This window comes from Palaemon carinicauda, chromosome 19 (assembly GCF_036898095.1).
Source record: "Palaemon carinicauda isolate YSFRI2023 chromosome 19, ASM3689809v2, whole genome shotgun sequence".
NCBI classification, from domain to species: Eukaryota; Metazoa; Arthropoda; class Malacostraca; order Decapoda; family Palaemonidae; genus Palaemon; species Palaemon carinicauda.
In genome coordinates this window covers 126,228,013-126,238,847 of record NC_090743.1, presented here as the reverse complement: position 1 = coordinate 126,238,847, position 10,835 = coordinate 126,228,013, and positions in this window count along the sequence as shown.

Here is a 10,835-nt window from a genome sequence, read left to right as displayed (position 1 = left end):
TCGGATAAGGAGCCCCCGGGTAAAGCCAAAAGCCAGATTGGCAGGGACGTCCACCCATCCTAATGGGTGAGTCACCCCTAATAAATAGTGTGGTTTGTATTCCAGTTACGGAACAAATGACAAATTTGTAGATAATTTGTATTTTTCCTAACTATACAAACCTTAGCTAATTTATACAAACTTGCCTGCCAGCCCTATCCCCCTTCAAGTACTACCTCCAAGCAAAGTGAGCTCAATCACAGGTGTGTGAGTGGTGGGGGGCGGGCGCGGTAGCAAGCTACCCTCCCCTACCCCCCGCTAACTAGTGGTGTGGGTTGTTAACCCTCGTTAAACTTTAATGGGTTGTCATTTCAGCTCCGCCAAAAGTAATACCCCTATTAAATAGCTAAGGTTTGCATAGTTAGGAAAAATACAAATTATCTACGAATTTGTCAAATTAACATGATTTATAGCTAAGTACATAAACTATATATTTTTCCTACTTGTTATTTTGCGTTTATTCTGACACAAATACAAACCCTTTACTATTTATTAGGGATATATTTTTGGAGAAGGTGAAAAACGAGCTAGGATAGGTGGGGGGGGGGGTGGTTAGTAGGCTACCCCACTCATTCACACACTTGGGCTGAACAACCACTTTTCTTTCAGGCTCGGTAGAGGACGGTCATACTGCCGCTCTCTCCCGCAAAGACTTGCCATTCGGTTATTCAACAGCTAATTTTGTTTTTCTTATTCTTAAACTCATGTTTGTGTTTTATACAGTATATATGAAAACATACTCGTATGTTTATACATATATTTAACCTTTTATTATAGTTTGTTTGTGTGACTGCGTAGTTTGGACTCTGTCTTGACTGCACGGGAGCCTTTATTGTGTTGCTACTTCTCTGTTAGTATGCCTCTCTCCCTCTTACATGGATTGCCAGCAGACCACCTGCGGGGTAACTCTTTTCCCTTTCGCTGGGTAGGTGGTGCTCCCTAATGTTTTTTTTAGTAATCAAGTTGAAATAATAGCTGTTGCAGCAAATTAATGATTTGTAATTCCCCCCATTTTTTTTTTTTTTTTTTTACAGTTCTTATGCCACCGTGCTCCTTCTCATGTCTATGACGGCTGGCGAAGGGAGTGCGCAGTCCTTATGTTTTTGTTCTCTTGGGTGACACCCTTTCTGTCTGTGGGTTGGGTGATCCTCCTTAGGAAGTATCTGTCATAACTTTTTATATCCTCAGATAGTCATGCCTTTCTTCTTCGTTCAACCAAATTTGCCGATGTAGTAAGAGCCTGCTCCTGCCCCGTCTCAGGTGTGGGAACGAGGGCAGTGTCCTACTAGGTTCCTTTGGGTGTTCCAGTTGCGGGATCCCTAAAGGGTGAACCCAGAAACTAGCCTTGGTTACGTTTCTCAGGTAGCGCTCGATGCCAACCTTCAACTTGAACAAGGCTTGTTAACATGAAGTAGAGAGCGCTGCCAGGAGTTCCACTGGAGGGGTTTGAGAACTTTCCCATCTTAGGATAGTTCACCTCCCCGGGTGTTGGTCTCCTCTCCCTTCCGAGGGAGACCTTCCCCTCATCTGCTGCTTAGCAACCTTCTAGCTTACGGGGAGAATTGCTAACAGCTTGACGAAGATCAGCAGCTGCTATCTCATCGCCAAAGACTGCCCTTCTCCCCCTTTGGCTGGGGGTAAGCAAAGTCCAAGGCAAGGTCCTCTTCTGGGAGTCATCTCTTTTGTTTGCGAGAGAGATTGTTCCGTGACCAGCATGTGCCGTACGCCTACGATTCGTCCCCTAGGGCTTGGGGAAAGCATAGTCTAAGGTTATGTCCCTCTCCTGGAAAATATTCCTCTTGTTCGCGTGAGAAAGCTTTTGATTAGCTTTTTGTGTCAGAGCAGACTCCCTCTCCGGAGGAAGCTCTTAGACATTCCCCTTTGGCAGTCCGTCGGGTGGAGGAGTTTCTGACCACTCTTCACCCTGGGCATCCTCCTCCCCTTGGTTTAGGAGCTGCCCTTTTGAACCTTCTGGTTCTCATTTTGAGTCCTTCGGGTTCCTGTAACGGTTACGCTAAGCCTTTGGGCTCTCGTAAACCTGTGCATTCGGGTTCTCGTTGTGCTGAGCCTTCGGTCTCTTGTGACCCTTCCCCCTTCGAAGGAAGTTCTTTTCGAGCTCCTTCAGTTGGGGGTTGAGCGGAAGAGCACTCCTTCTTCAGAAGCGCTGCCTGTCGGTCTGACTTTGGTCTCCCGTAGCCGACGCTGAAGACTTTGCTGCTCCTCTAGGGGCGGTGGGAGAGCAAAATCTGAGGCATGTACCTCCTCCAGGGAAAAATCTCTCGTTTGCGAGAGAGAATTGCTTAAGACCAGTGTAGGACTTACGCCTACGCTTCTTCCCCTAGGGCAGAGGTAGAGCATAGTCTTAAGCGATGTTCTCCTTTGGGAGGATATTCCTATCTTTGAGAGAGTAAGCGTTCGACCTTTTTGGGCCTTGGGGCGTGCTCCTTCCCCAGCAGTAAGGAGACTTCCTTTTGAACCTCCGGGTTCTTGTGACGGTGTTGCTGAGCCTTCGGGCTCTCATAACCTTGGACCTTCGGGTCCTCGTCTCGGTAAGCCTTCGGGCTTTGGTTATCTTGAGCCTCTCGGCTCTCTTTCCTGGGACCTTCTGGTCCTCGTGACCTCGAGCCTCTGGGTTCCTGTTGCGTTGAGCCTTCGGACTCTCACAAACCGGGACTTTCGGGTCCTCGTCTCGCTAAGTCGTTGGGCTTGCGGAACTCCAAGCCTTCGGGCTCTGGTTATGTTGAGCCTTCAGGTTCTTGTAGCCTGGGACTTTCCGGTCCTCGTTACGCTGAGCCTTTGGGCTCTCATGACCTTGAGCCCTCAGGGTTTCCCAACCCCGATTATGCTGAGCCTTTGGGTTCTCATTCCACCCATTATGTTTAGCCTTCGGACTCTCATTCCACCCATTACATTGAGTCTTCAGTCTCCTGTTAGGCTGAGCCTTCGGGCTCTCGTGACCTACGTCACACTGAGCCTCCGGGCTTTCGTGACCTGCGTTAAGCTGAGCCTTCGGGCTCTCGTTACCTGCATTATGTTGAGCCTGCGAGATACTGGCACGCCGGTTATGCTGAGCCCCCGGGCTCTCGTAACCCTTGTGGAACTTCGGGTCCTCGTAAAGTGGACCCTTTGGGCTCGCGCGACCCAATTCTTGACAGTTCTGACCATCTATCGAGTTTCCGTGACCTAGAACCTTTGGGTTCTCGTCGCTCCAAACCCCAGAGTTCGCGTGACCCAGAGCTTTCACGCTCCATAGTTGAACCTCCCTCCGGGTTTTGTTATCCGGTCCCTGCTTGGTCCCATGCTGCGTCGTGCGACGTAGCAGCATCGCGTGACTTGTAACGTCACTCTACACTCCCAGCTGGTTGCTGTGTGTCAGTTAGGCTGGTCTTGCCAGCTCCGTGCCTTTCGTCTTCAGATAAACCATCATCACCTTCCCCAATTCCTTCCACTAACTAGCGGTTGGGGGTAGCTGGAGGCTCATGATCGTCTTTCGTCATCGAGGAACCCTCAGCCTTGCCCACAAGAAAGGTAGGGAAACCAACGCAGGTATGGGCTTATGCGCTCACATTTTAGAAAATACTACAGCTAGTTGACGAACAAGAATTCTTGGACAATAATGTTGCGTTTTGTTGCACATACATTATTCCCACAAGTGGGTTCAAATTCGTTTTCAAATGTTTACACGTAGGCAAAGAATACACATGCGCTACCGCAGACGGGCATGTACGTGTGTGCAAGTAATCTCTCTGCCGACACGGGCTATAGACTGTCTTACAATTAGAACTCTGTTCTAATAGGTTTTAAGTGTTACGGGAAACCAGTTTGTACACTATTCTTATCTTCCTGTAACCAGACATATTGCATTTGTGGGCTGCCTTCATTGGCAGTTCCTTCCTTTCTTTCCGATCGAAGGTCTTAGTGTTTTAAAAAAAATACTTGTACTGAAAACTTCTCATAAGTGAATCTGTTTCCTACAGGGGAACATTCAATACTTAGTCTAGTTTTACTGATCGGAGACAAAAGAAATACAAACTTTTTTCGTCTTTTAAAGGAAGGAGAAAATCTGTTACAAATGTTTTCACTGTTCTCCAACTGAGTTCCGGAAACAAATATAATTCGGGCTACTCCCATATGTTCGTCCAGCTCCCCAGTTTGTGTTACTGGTTCTTAGATAGACTTATGCACATTTTACCTCCCAACAATAGATTGAAGATATGCTTCAGTCTTACTCTTTTGGAAGTAGTTAGATGCGTTTGGTAGTTCCCTACCAGTCTCCTGTCCAAAATGCGATCTCTAAGGAGATTCGCTGTAGTAACAAACAGTACTGGCTACCAGGTTTACTGATCTGTATCGTACTTAATCGGTCAACCTCCACTAGATTGGTGGCAGTAGGAGGGAGGACAGGATTCTTCCCTCCCCCTTCGAAGCAAAAGCATGCAAGCAGTTGCATGTCTTGACATCAACTTGAGATGTTTTTTGCTACGCAATCTTTCGAACCCTCGGGACGAACCGAGGAACATTGGACCTTCACTTGAGAGTCAAGGTTCACTTGTTCCACTCTAGGGAACTTGCTAGCCCTAAGGGGAGGGGAACAACAGTCACAATCCCCCGGGGTATTGTTGACCCCTTCAGGTAATTGGTTGACCAGGTAGCCCAGTACTCTTCCCATTTTCCTATGATTGGAGGGGAAAACACTTTCCTCATGGGTCCACTGGCACCTCAAGTCCAAGTCGAATCAAGTTAATGATTCCCCTGGCACCCTGGTTCAACTAAATCAGATTAAGTGTTGGGCCTCAGACGGTGGGTGATAGACAAGAACCTGCACAAAGATGTCAATCTTCTCGTTACCCCCCCCTTTGTAACTGATGCTCTTTTCTGATGCATCATCTCCATCCTTTGGTCCGAATCTGAAAGGTACCAGCATATAAATCTCTCGGAAAATCATCTAGCAGTAGAAATACTCAGATCGACAGAAGACAGCTCGGTGTCCCTATTCGCTTGCTTCTTTCCAGGCAACAGGAATGTGTTTGCAGGCAATCTTAGCAGAGCGACTCGGATAATGGGCTCCGATTAGTCTGAATCATTTAGTAGCCAGTAAAGTTCCTAACTTTGTGGGGTTCTCCAACTGTGGACCTGTTCGCAGTGGCCCTGAACTTCAAGCTCCCGCTCTACTGTTCCCCAGTCCCGGACCCCCAGGCTTTCTGGCAAGATGCATTCCAACAACGGTGGGACAACATAGATGTGTACTCATTTCCCCTGTTCTGTGCAATGAGCAGTTCTCAACCAAGTCAGGATAAGCAAGAACTTATCAATGACTAATAGCTACGCTATGGAATCATGCAGATTGGTTCCCAGACCTTCTGCAGCTCCCGACAGAACTTCCGAGGGAACTTCCTCCATGACACGATCCACTCAAACAGCCAGATGCCAACATCTTCCACAAAGCCGTAGCTTCGCTTCGACTTCACGCCTTGAAACTGTCCAGCACCTCCTCTCTGAGAGGCTTTTTGAAACAAGTTGTGGAAAGGATGTCTAGACACATCAGACGCTCTTCAGTGTCGGTCTTCCAGGCAAAGTGGTCGGTTTTTTGTGGCTGGTGTCGTTGAAGAGGTATCACTCCCCTCGATGCCTCTATTCTAACAATAGCGGAGTTCCTGGTACACCTTTGGGAAGAAATGCTTCTCTCGGGTTTGGCAGTCAAAGGGGGGTACCACTCAGCCTTAGGTCTTGCCTTTATACTGAAAGGAATAGATTTTCTCCTCCTCGGAACTTTCTCTACTTATACAAAGCTAAGCGATTACTTGTCCCCATTCGGAGGTTTGACCTTCTCCTTGGAACTTGGTTTGAGTTCTTCAGTCTCTGAAGGTAACTCCTACAAACCATTACACCAGGCAACAGATCGCCACCTTATTCTGAAGACGGTGTGCCTGTTCACTTTGGCCTCGGCCAAGGAGTCGAACTGCATGGCCTATCAGACATCTCCCATTCAGAGGGATGGAGAGAGGTAAATCTCAGGTTTGTCCCTGAGTTTATTGCCAAGACTGAAAAATCCAGGGATAGGGAATCCCATTAGGGTCCTTCAGGATTGAATCTTAGTTCTGTAACCAAAACCCAGACCACCTGGTTCTTTACCCAGTGAGGAGTCTGATGGGGTTACTTAAAAGAACAGCAGCAGCTCGACTCGTGTGTCGGCAGCGTTTGTCAGCATGGGGAAGGTCAAGAGGAGGGTCATGAAGAGCACAATCTCATGAATTCGCAAAGTCATTGACTGTAGGCTTAATCCTGACCCTCCTCCTCAGCGATGACCCAGAGTCCATGACACCAGGGGCATGGCAATATCCTTGGTGTCCGAAAAGAACTACTCTGTGGCGCAGGTAATGCAAGTGGGCATGTGGAAGCGTCAGACGATCTTCAACGCCCACTACCTGCAAGACGTAACCCACAGGAACATGGATATGTGCTCCATTGATCCTGTGGTAGCTGCACAACAAGTGGTCTAAACACCTCAAGCTCCTCGATGGACAAGTAGCATTGAGTTGAGGGCTGAGGTTACCTGGGTTAGTCCGAGGTGAAGGAATAGAATGACTGGCTTCTTTCTTTCCATCACCTTCTCTCCCTCTGGGGAATCAGCTCTACTGTGCTCAGCACAGCTGACCTCACCTCTCTACAGCTAAGACTCACTTCCCTTGTATATCCTAAGTTTAGAAATAATATTTGTTGCGTCCCCAATACTCCTGCGAGGGAGGCTATTGGGCAAAGTCTAGGTACTCTCAGATTTCTAGAACTTGAAATCCTATTACTAAGACCAGCCACATTGCTAGTATCACAAACACACAGCTTCTGCAGGCCGCTAATTGTGTATAGCACAACTATTTTAACGAGGGCAGGGTTTCTACTACCTTCGGTCCTATATCGAAGGAGAGAGAACCCTGGGTCAAATGCCAAGGCCAGTTGGTGAGGACTTCCTCCCTCCTAAGAGGCAAGTCATCCCTAATAAATAGCGAAGGATTTGTATTTGTATGAACTGAATGAAGCATGGGAAATTGGTTGAAGAGGAAAAGAGATGATGAACTCTCCTCCCCCTTTGCCAACCATTCTTCCTTCACAAGAGTCTTGGTCTGGATGAGCAATAGTGAATGTGCTCTCTGAGAAGAAAGCTACAAGACCTTCCTCTGCTGCTATACAAACCACTATATTGAGGATTTTGTAAAAAGCGGAGAACTAGGAACAATATTTGCAACAGAGATCACAATTTGTGGGGCACTGTTGGTACCAGGTGAGCTATTGAACACACAGGTAGGGCAAAATTCATACTGAAATGGGTGGTGAAGAGAAACTAAAACGATGCATGATAGGAACAGTCAAAATAACACTCCAAATGGGAAGGGCTCTTCTTACAGTCACCCCTTCACAACACATGGAGTTTTGAAGTTCTGTATCTTCTAACAAGCATGATGGTCTGTAACAGCAGGTGGATGGGGTTTTCCCCTCGTGAACCTGTCATTAAGCAACTACAATATAGTATTTGGTGAATGATTCTATGGCTGTTTCAATTCATGTGAACACATCACTATGTTAAGACGAAATGTTTGTTAGATATTATTTAGAAAAAGATATCTTCTAGGAGAAAGTATAAACCTGAAATTTTTACAAGTCACCCATTAACCTCTTACAATTTTATGGGGTTGGAAGTGAAAAAAAATATTAAATAAATATTTTATTGACAAAATAACTTATAAGCATAATGTACAAGCATTGATTAAATCTATTGTTTGTTGATAATCTATTGAATATCAGCTATTACATATCAACCATTTAAAGCTCAAAAGCCATTCTCAGATGTGGTGCACGTGTTGTCGACGGCCACGTGACCAGCTCTTGACCCTCGTTCACATCCAGACATTAAATAAACAAACTGATGCAGCCAGTGATGATATTGCATTAATGTACTTCAAATGTTAGGATATTTAATTTATTCTAAGTAATTTCCTCTGAGCAAGAATTCTATAAAAATTATAGGAAATTTCACTTTAATTTTGCATCAGGTTTCAGTCACCCATTAGGTTCAAAATAGCGTATTGTACCTAAAAGATATCAACACGCTACCTGTATTATGTAAAAAGCCTCGGCAACAATTATACTTCAGCAAGGGTAGCCCAGAATTAGATGTTCTGTACAATAACCATAACAAACCTGTGACAAGTCACGGCAAATATTGTCATGGAAATCTTAAGATTATTCAAAAACGCTCGTTTTAAAGAGATATGTTGCATAAGTGATAATTGTATTCACAGTGAAGTGTTAGTTCACCTTTTTTTTTTTTTTTTAGATTATAGGGAACAGTGCTAGATAACAATAGTGACTCGCTGTACCAAACAGATTTCATTAGTTAATACTTGTTCCCTACTTTTTTAATGCAAGACAGTTTAACATTACTGTAATTAAGATACATCATTTGCCTAGGTGTTTTGTGCTTGCTGTTACATTAAACTGACTACACAATATATACAGTAGCTGCTAATGGGTTTTTAAATATATTATATATATATATATTCATCCTCCGGTGCCAGTAAAATTTGTGTATTGAATAGTACAACTTTTCCGTACCGATTCACATCAAAATGTCATTATAGGTAACATTTTCATCATAACCCATTTATTGAAAGCATAATATCCTGTGATACACTTTCTTATATCCAAAATTTTGGGCAGGGGATGGGCTATTACAACATCTCATTTTATACAGTTTTTTTTTTTCAGTGCTTGCAAAAGCCTTTGCTAAATTACTAATTCTTAAAACTGTAAATTCTGACTTGATACTTATTATACTCTGACTAATAAACCAAAGCACAGTAAAATTGTTCACTTGCTTAGTTAAACCAAAGACAAAAAAATAAGCACCCCCGGGTTAAATGTTTGAACGAGTCTGTTCCACCGAATGCCAATGCTTTTTGTATATGTGAACGGCTTTGTATGACAAACATCACTATTAAAGATACAACCAACATTGGCTTATCAAGTCACAGAATCTGAAGTACGCAGACTCCTGTCCCGTTCAAACCTTTAAACCCCTTCCGGGTTATAGGGATGACCTATGTAGATCAACAATCTACTGGTATCAACATACACACACGCACACACAAACTTAACAAATGAAACGGTTAAACATTCATGTATAAAATACTACAAAAATTCCATATACTGTACTTACATTATATCAACACTTTTATAAAATCTAAAGCACTCTTCCTAGTTAGTGTAGAAAAATCTTGCATTATCTATTTTATTTATTTACAGAATGGAATTATACCCAACACTTATACAGCAGGGATACAGCCCTAGCATTCCATCAACAGGGTGTGGGAACGGTGATTCTAAATATAGATTTTTCAATTGCTGAGGAATAACCATTTCCCATTTCTGATAAATTTTGATCACATTGATAATGTAATACCAAGTAGTGAGATTAAGTTAGACCATAGTCTTTTGTCCAATACAAAATGACAAACTTCTCCATCAGCATACAGTAGTTTGTCAATATTTTTTTTTTCCTTTTAAACATTAAAGTCAAATAATAATCTGTCTAGTCATAAATTTATATCCATCAGTAAATAGAAAAAGAATGTTGAAAATTTTACTGTAACAAATTAAAACAAAGCGCTCGCTTGCGACAACAACGTCATAACTCCAAAAAAAATGTATTTTTGAGTTATCCATATAGACATATTCATCTAAAAATGCTGATTTTTTTGGGCAACAGTGTCATAATTGTAGCTAAAAAATTGATCGCTACAAGCGCTAAATGTCCTAACGACAAACATTAACATGAGTGTTTTAATTGATTAAAATGGCTCTCCTGAAAAATAGCTATTTTTGAGTTGTGACGATGTTGTCGCAAACGAGCGAAAGAAGATTTGTAAATCTTGCCATAGCCATTACTTTAGCCAAGAAGGATTTATGGGATTTTGGCTATGTAACGTGGTGCTGGGGTCTGTGAGACCATTCAGCCCCAATTGCCAAGGAAGATGTAGCAAATAATTTCTCAAAGAAAAATTGCAATAGCCGATAGTACTTTTGAGCTATGCATATAAGTAAAAGCATTAAAATTTGTGTAATAATACAATAATGCTATTTTAAGCGCAGCCAAGAATGAATGGTAAATAAATCTTCATGACGATGAAGGACTGTACTTAGAATTTACTGGTTGTGTACCGAAACACTCAACCTTTGAATTAATAAAACTATCTTTCCGTCTGTGCCTTTCAACTTTGCTGTCCTTTACAAGTCAATGCAATTCTGCTCACATTCCAGTAGTTAAAAAGTTAAAATTGCGGGTTTTAGGTCTCCCCTGAGACGATCTACGTCATTCTCCTCGGGTGACCATAAGCCAGCAGGGACTATCACTAGCCCCCCCACTACACCCCCCCCCCCCCCGGTGTCACCCTGGGGAGTACCCTCCGGTAGGTCTCTCACTATCCGCGTCCTGGCAGGGACGCAAACTCGGGACCTCTGAAACAGAAGCCCGCGACGCTACCAACCTAGCTATTCGGAGTAGTGGATCATTTTTCAGTAACTTATATTTTTCCATATTTAATAAAATTATGCAAATGTTTCTATTCAATCATTGCAAGGACAGTGCCACAAAAAACATTGAAAATCTATTAAAAGTGTAGTGGTAAAGGTATTGATGTTTAGTGCAATATCCTACCAGCTTATTAAGATTTGCTTACTGAGGTCTGTTTTCTATACAGCTAAGATAGGCAGTGCTTTATACAGTACAAACAAATGAAGCCTGA